A 7,988-nucleotide genomic window follows, 5' to 3' on the forward strand; every position below is an offset into this window, starting at 1 on the left:
TCCTCTTGGCTGAGTGCCCCTCTTGTTATTTATGTTGATAGAGATATGTCGTCAGTAATTGCCTCCTACGACAGGCAAATGTTCAATTATGTATCGTTACATAAACGGTGACATTATATCACCGTGCGTGTAATGCACGAGTAAATCTGTCCCTTATGGTGCAGTGTGCAAGGCATACTTTGAGCCGTTGTGCAAAACATATGAAATGGTTAATGAGCAAGAAAGGTTTTGCATTGGGAGCTATCAGTCTATTGCTATTTTAACCCTTTTACCCCCCAGGCTATTTGGAACTTTCCAACCCTTAACCCTTGGGGGATATTTTTTTCAAGCACATTTTGCTGTATATTTTTTTTAAATTGCTCTAACAGCCTTAATTTTCATCATAGAGAAGTCAAGTTGGTCTCATTCTTTTGGAAAATGCCTGAAGTTTCTCAAAGAAATTTATCAAAAATATGCAAAAAAAAATGTAAATAGCAGTTTTTTGCAAGGACGTACCGGTACGTCCATGGGGGTAAAGGGATAAGTTTTGTGAAACGTACCAGTACGTCCTTTTTGAGGTAAAAGGGTTAACATTTATCATATATTGAATATGTATGTACTGTATAGTTTTTCCTATAGATACCAGTCATCAGACATTATCCGAGGGGATAATTTGAATGCTGGACTTTGGATACTTACACCTTCAATTTATATGTATGATTAGAAAAATGATGGTATTTATTGCCAGCAGTCAGTCATTTTATATATCATTTGTAGATGTCAGAGTAAGTTAAATTTCAATTTATATGATTAAATAAATGATGGTTTTATCACCAGCAGTTTGTAATTTTATTAATCTTGTTTTTAGATATCACAGTTAAAACATCAAATTCTCGTCAGGCGAGGGTGATGTTCGACGGAGAGTTCGAAAGTCCGAAGGCCACGAAATTAACGGGGATAGTGAGGGTCCCCACTCCGCACATAGTCGTAGACGACCCCGCGGGCGGAGCCGTGCCGTGCGTGGAATACCTAGACATGCGCAGTTTGAATCGGCACACGGGAATGCTCGGGAAGCAGCTGGCAGAGTGAGTGCTTCTTGCGTTTGAAACTTGGAGATGTTGTAATGTTCTAATTCTTGATTGAAAGTATAAATAATGTAGAAGGTTGTCAAATTAATGCTTTTTAACTTTTATAACATATTTGCTTTTCTAGTTTTAATTGAATATTCTTTTAATCTTTATACTAAACGATATCGGCGTCAATGACCTTCGATGTCAAGATGCCAGAGAACTTCGAATCAATCAATCAATCTCAGCTTTTAAAACATTTAGAGATACAAACAAAAATCTAACTGAAATTATAAATCTTTGATATTGTGTCAAAAGTTCCTAATGAAATACTGTATTAACCCTTCTACCCCCAGGCTCTTTGGAACTTTCCAACCCTTAACCCCCAGGGGTTATTCTTTTTTCAAGCACATTTTGCAGTATATTTTTTTTAATTGCTCTATTCTATCTGATTTCTCTTCCTCTTATTTTGTTAAAGTTTTGATAGTTTATATTGGAAATATTTATTTTAATATTGTTACTCTTCTTAAAATATTTAATTTTTCCTTCTTTCCTTTCCTCACTGGGCTATTTTCTGCTTTTCCAACTAGGGTTGTAGCTTAGCAAGTAATAATAATCTTAATAATAATAATATAAATTATTATACAAGAGTGAGAATACTGTATATCGGGTCTGCAGTCAGGGTTACGATAACCACACGTTTTCAAGTCACTTTTTTCCCCGCAGATGTTTTGCAGGGAAGGGAAGGAAAACGCCGCAGCGGCCATCTGGTTCCAGACGCCCGAAGAGAGCGTGAGGTCGTTGTTTCACGAAGGCTCGGGTGAGTACTGCTGTGCCAAAGTGAAGTCTGAGTGTTTAGCATTTTGGAGTTATGACTTTGAGAAACATTAAAGTTATGAACATGTTGGGGCCCTTTGGTTTATAGCATCCTGCTTTTCAAAGTGGGGTCGTACTTTAGCTAGTAATGATGATAATGTCCAGTCGCAAAGGACATAAGGTCGTATCTGCGACTTCCCTCGTAGTAGCTACCATCGGTATGCCTTACTTACGTCTTCCTTCTAAGGGAAATCCCTTGGGAGGATTTTAGTATTTTGGAGTTATGGCTTTGAGAAATTTTAAAAGTTGATGACATGTTGGAGCCCTTGGGGTTATAGCATCCTGCTTTTCCACTTGGGGTCGTAGTTTAGCCAGTAATGATGATGATAATGCCCAATCGCAAGGACACAAGGTCGCAACTGAGACTTCCCTCGTAGTAGCTGCCAACAGTGTACCTTATACTGTGTGTAGTATGCTGAATAGCTTCTTGGCCCCATCTCCAGGTCATTTACCTTAAATATAATCAATTCAAAGCCTATTTAGCTTTTACAACTTGAAGGAAAGGTTACCAATATCAGCACCACCATAATGACTTCGTGTCTCGGCAGGATCCTTCTCGTGGTCGACGTTGAGCGTGTTCTTCGTCTGCTACTACTTTCTGGCCTGCTGGACCTACAGCCTCGGCATACCCGCCGGCCTCTTCATCCCGACGCTGCTCTGCGGTGCAGCCTGGGGCCGGATCGTCGGCAAGACCATGGCCACCCTCTTTCCCGACCAGGTACGAGAACTTGAGCAGTCGCTGTTGTTGATAATCACTTGTGAAAACATTCGTCTTTTTGTTCTATCTTGTTTTTCTTTGCTTTTTCTCTTTTATAATTTGTTCTCCACATCTCAATTTAATGTTTCTGCTTTGTGTTGTTTACTTTTGCTTTTTTACTTTTATAATTTGTTCTCTACATCTCAATTTAATGCACCGGTGGGCGCGTAGGCGCCTTATCAGGAACTGGCTGCAAGTGCGCAGAAGAGCGCGGCGGCGCTATAGCAGGGCGTGCCTGCGCAGTTGGGCGCTTACGCGCTACATCAGGAACTGCAGAAGGGTGACGGCGATCAGCAGGAACAGTGGCGCGAATGCCCAAGGGTGAGCGCCGAGGCGCTTCATCAGGAACAGCTGGAACAACAGCAACAGGTAGCGCAGGCGGAGCCTTACGCTTAGGGGCGAGCTGCGCAGATGCGCGCTCAAGTCCCTGAGACCCCGAAGGGTCAGGAGGTTGCGCAGTGGCAATCTCCGGCACATAAAGCGCGTCTGCAGCAGTAGATGTAGACAGCTGAGGTGACAGCTCGCATTGTCCCGAAGGACGACCATCCTCCGACGGGGATCGGGAACGGTCCCTGGAGAGGTCAAGGGTGGTAGCAGGTAAATCAGGAGAACGGCGAGTCGTCTCCTCCGCAGAAGACTGTGGTGACGACGAGCCGAAGAGACCCCTTCTAACCCCTTTGAAGGGGGAAGAAAGGCCTCTACGGCGAAGGGGAGGACAAGCCTTCCGCCTTATACGCCCACGAGGGGCCGTGGGATCAGCAGGCTGACCATCAACAGGCCTCCGAAGAGGCGTCTCTACCAGAGAACTCCCCCGAGAGGGAGTCTCAGCGGAAGGAGAGACCGAAGGACTAAGCTCCTCCCTTGAAGTATTTTCAGAGGGAGAGACAGAGCCTTCTGCTACCGCAGCCACAGAAACAGGAGTTTGGTCAGACCCACGGGATGTTTCCGACACAACAACGTCAACCACAGACAGAGGATCTACAGTATGTCCGCTGAGGTTAACGATTGTTCGGCAGCCACACCCCGTTTGATCATACCAAACAAGACTTCCTTGGAGGGCGAACCCTGTAGCCCCAAGGAAGCCCAAAGCTGAAAAAGGTCATTGTTAGAAACAAATACCTCCTCCGAGGGGGGAGGGGCAGCCGCCTCGCTATGGTAGGCAACGACCTCTCCCTCGCCACGGGATCGGTTAATGACATCAACATTACGGTCTACGCTACCTCTCGCCGGCCTCTCAGAAGAAGCCGCCCGAGCGGGAGCTTCGGAGGAGGAATGGGCGGCGGAAGAGGAAGACTTAGGATTTTCTCCTTTCCGAGAAACCTCGGAAGGAGAACAATCCCTCTTAGCCTTCTTCTTACGTCGCCGGGCAAACCTCTCCCACTGGGAGGTAGACCACTCCCTACACTTAATACACAAATTCGAACTATCACACCGTTGGCCCCTACACTGGGGGCATAAGGAGTGCGGGTCTGTCTCCACGGCCGACATAAAGGTCCCGCAAGGGCGGCCGGGAAGTCCAGGGCAGGTACGCATTGTCAGTAGAGGCCAACTTCACACACACTATTAAAGAGAGAAAGCAAAAACAGATTAATATGGCGGTCAAAGCGAGGGAGAGCACAGACAGGTCTGTTCTCCTCCCGAGCCAGAAGTAAAGTGAGTTAATCACCGGTGTGTGTGAGGGGGGAGGGGTAGCTAGCTACCCCTCCCTACCCCTCGCTAACTAGCGGTGGTCCCTCGTTAAAACTTTATGGCTCGTCATCGGCTGTCGCCAAAGTAATTACCCCATGTAAATAGCGTTGGTTTGTATTCAGTTACGGAACAAAGATTGATTAGCAAACCTAGTCCCCTCTTTGGAGAGGAAGCATCTCCTCTAAGATAGCAGTTATGACGTAAGTCCAGGAAGAGATGTAAGAATGTCAGTCATTTTTCCACTTTTGTTTCCCTTCTCTTAGGGTGCAGCGGCCGTTCTTTTATTTACTGGATTGGACATTTGATGCATGTAAGCATCCTAACCAATGAACTTTTCTGTACATTTTAGGTATTTCTCCTGTCCTCCTTTCGAAGATGATGATGGCTGGAGATGTATACAAACCCATTGCTTTTAATCACCGTACATTTCAAACTTTATCTTTTTATGGATATAGGTTCTTCCATGACCATCTGGCACTATTTGGTGAAAACCTAGGTCACCGTTTTCCCAGGTTTCGAAGTTGGCAGGAGTCATTACTTCCGCTCCTTTTGTATGTCAAAGTCTTTTGCTGTTCCGGGATTTAAACCAGCTAGTTTTGTTATGGGACATTCTTCCCTTCCAAGGATAAGTCCTCTATTAAAGGATGAGGTTTTTGTATATGTGTAGGAACAATTCACAAACCTGAGTCTTTAAGTAACACGTCATGCCTCAACTGTCCTGCAAGTTAAAGGTTTAAAGAACGCTCATGAATGGAAAAGGCAAGGGACAGGGACAGTGACATTGCCCTATCAAGTAGGACAATGCTCCAGAGACTGACCATATATACATATGATCAGTGCCCAAGCCCCCTCTCCACCCAAGTTAGGATCAAGGAGGGCCAGGCAATGGCTGCTGATGACTCAGGAGGTAGATCTATAGGCTCCCCCAAACACCTTTATCCTTGCTCACAAGGATGGTGAGGTTGCAGTGACCAAAGAAACTAACAAGCTTGTGTGGGACTTGAACCCCAGTCTGGGCTGTTACCACATCGGCCACAACAACCCTAGGTTTAAGCTCGAAGTGGGTTCTCAGTGGACTGTCTGTAGGGAACCAGTTTACTTATCGGTCTTTTTCTTCTTCCTCTTGAAGCTTGTCCCTATTTGGGGTCGTAGTAATGTTCTTCAACACATTCTTCCATTTTCTTCGATCCAGTGCATCTTCCTCGCTCAATCACATCTCCCTCATATCTCACTTCACACAGTCAATCCATCGTAATTTTGGTCTTCGTATCCCTTTCCTACCTGGTACAGTAGTCCCATATCCATCATCTTCCCTATGGGATGGCCTTCTTCTTATCTCTCTATATGACCATACCATCTCGGTCTGCTTTCCCTCACCTTGGTTGAACCTGGTGCTTCTATGTTCGTTCTTAACTCTATCCTTTCTAGCAAGCCCACATAGCCACCTCAACATCCTTATCTCAGCCTCATCAATCCTGTTCTCATCTCTTCCAAGTTGTCCATGTTTTGGACGAGTACAGCCTGGCGCTGGATCTTGCTCTTTAGTTTTATTGGCATTATGCGATCAAACAGCACCCTACTGTATTTCCTCCAGTTACTTATCAGTAACCTTGTAGTAATGACCACCACTTTGAGTTCAGCTTCACTACTCCCATTCAAGGACTTAGGTTTGTATAGTTAAGAAAAATACAAATTACTAGAAATTGTTTTGATATTCTGATCATTGTAGTAAATACTTAAATGTAAAATACTTTTGACATAAAGAACAGATAGTTATTATTGTGTCATACATTGAATTTTCTTTTAGAGTACTGCCATTCAAAAAGAAAGTATCGTTTCTTTCCAAATCATTCATTTTACTTTCTTTTTTTTCAGATTTCTTCATTCACTATCAAGATCAACATAAATTCACCAGAATCGGAAAACTTGTTCCTCATCGTGACAGTTCTGTGAAATTTACAGTTTCTTGTTCGTGAGGTAGCTCCCACCAGAACGAGGCCTGGCTTTAGTCCACCTTCTCTTGGAATCATCTTGATATATCATGTGGTCTTTGAAAGCCATTTTTTGAACTAGATATCTCTGGAGATCTGTGACGTCTTTGAAATTAAATCGAGCAGTGAATAGAGATTGATAAGATTAACCACGTCGATCAGCGGAGATACGAAAATGTCTTTAAAATTGTGGTTGATAAGATGAAACAGAAAAGATCAAAAGAATGAAATTACTCTGATCATCGTTAGAAAGCCCTCCATTTATGCACTGTTATCAATGCTGGTTCTTCAACACTTCTTCCAAGTTATCATAGAGTCATAGATGATTACAAAGAGAACTGAACAGATATTACAGGGAAATTTCTACGGAGATAAATCCTGAAATTTATAATTGGAGCTTTAGTTATATCTAGCAACTACTGTATTACGTTAGCAATTTATTTCTATTATGACTTATTTAGAAGATATTTTTCAAGTCTCTTTATTGAAGGAAGGAAAATTGTCTCCTTAATGATTTGCATCAACAAGTAACAAACACATGATTGTATGTGGAATGGCTGGCCACCGTCTATAACGAACAAAGCAGTTGGGCCTCCGAAACTGTAACCATGAAAGAACACCTCTCAAGACGTTTAATCAGTGATGGCGAATTTAGTGACAAAATTCTGTTCCTCGACTTTATCAAGTTGAAGTCTTTCAGTCTTAACCTAGAAAGTTTGGAAGAGTTGTCAAAAATCCATCCTGCAAGAGAACATTATTATTATTTTTGTTACCATTACTGTTACTAGCTAAGCTACAACCCTAGTTGGAAAAGCAGAATGCTATAAGCACCAGGGATCCAACAGGGCAAAATAGCCCAGAGAGAAAAGGAAATAATTAAACTACAAGAAGTGTAATGAACTATTAAAATAAGATACTGTCTTTTAAGAACAGGAACTACATTGAAATAGATCTTTTCATACATAAACTATAAAAAGAGATTTATGTCAGCCCATTCAACATAGCTTTCGCTGCAATTTTGAACTTATGAAGTTCCACCGATTCAACTACAGGTACAGCATTAGGAAGATCATTCCACAACTTGGTCACAGCAGGAATAAAACTTCTACACAGTATTAAGCCTTATGGTGGAGAAGGCCTGACTATTAGAATTAACTGCATACCTGATATTACGAACAGGATGGTACGCTCCTGGAAGATCTGAATTCAAAGGATGGCCAGAATTATGAAAAGTCTTATGCAACATGCACAACGAACTAACTGAACGACAGTGCCAGAGATTAATATCTATAATAGGATTAAGAAATTTAATAGACCATAAGTTCCTGTCCAACAAATTAAGATGAGATTCAGCAGCTGAAGACCAGACAGAAAAATACTCGAAACAAGGCAGAATGGAAGAATTAAAACTCTCTTCAGAATAGATTGATCACCAGAGGCTTCTAAGACTTTCTCAGTAAGCCAATTTTTGTGCAATTAAGGAAGCGGCAGGCTGAATGTGTTTTTGAAAAGTAAATTTGGTATCAAGAATCACACCTAAAATTTTAAAAGAACCATACAGAGTTAAAGAAACATTGTCAATGCTGAGATCCGGATGTTGAGGAGCCACTGTCCTCGACCTACTTACAA

General features: G+C 42.6%; 1 long non-coding RNA gene across 1 annotated transcript; it reads left to right on the top strand.

Annotated features, from left to right (window-relative positions):
* Positions 1–827: 827 nt before the first annotated feature.
* Positions 828–7,746, top strand: LOC137649621 (uncharacterized). Its single transcript, XR_011045790.1, has 4 exons — positions 828–1,064; positions 1,773–1,866; positions 2,471–2,640; positions 6,244–7,746. It is a non-coding gene; the product is annotated as an uncharacterized lncRNA (long non-coding RNA).
* Positions 7,747–7,988: the final 242 nt, after the last annotated feature.

Source organism: Palaemon carinicauda, chromosome 11 (assembly GCF_036898095.1).
Source record: "Palaemon carinicauda isolate YSFRI2023 chromosome 11, ASM3689809v2, whole genome shotgun sequence".
In the NCBI taxonomy this organism is placed as follows: Eukaryota; Metazoa; Arthropoda; class Malacostraca; order Decapoda; family Palaemonidae; genus Palaemon; species Palaemon carinicauda.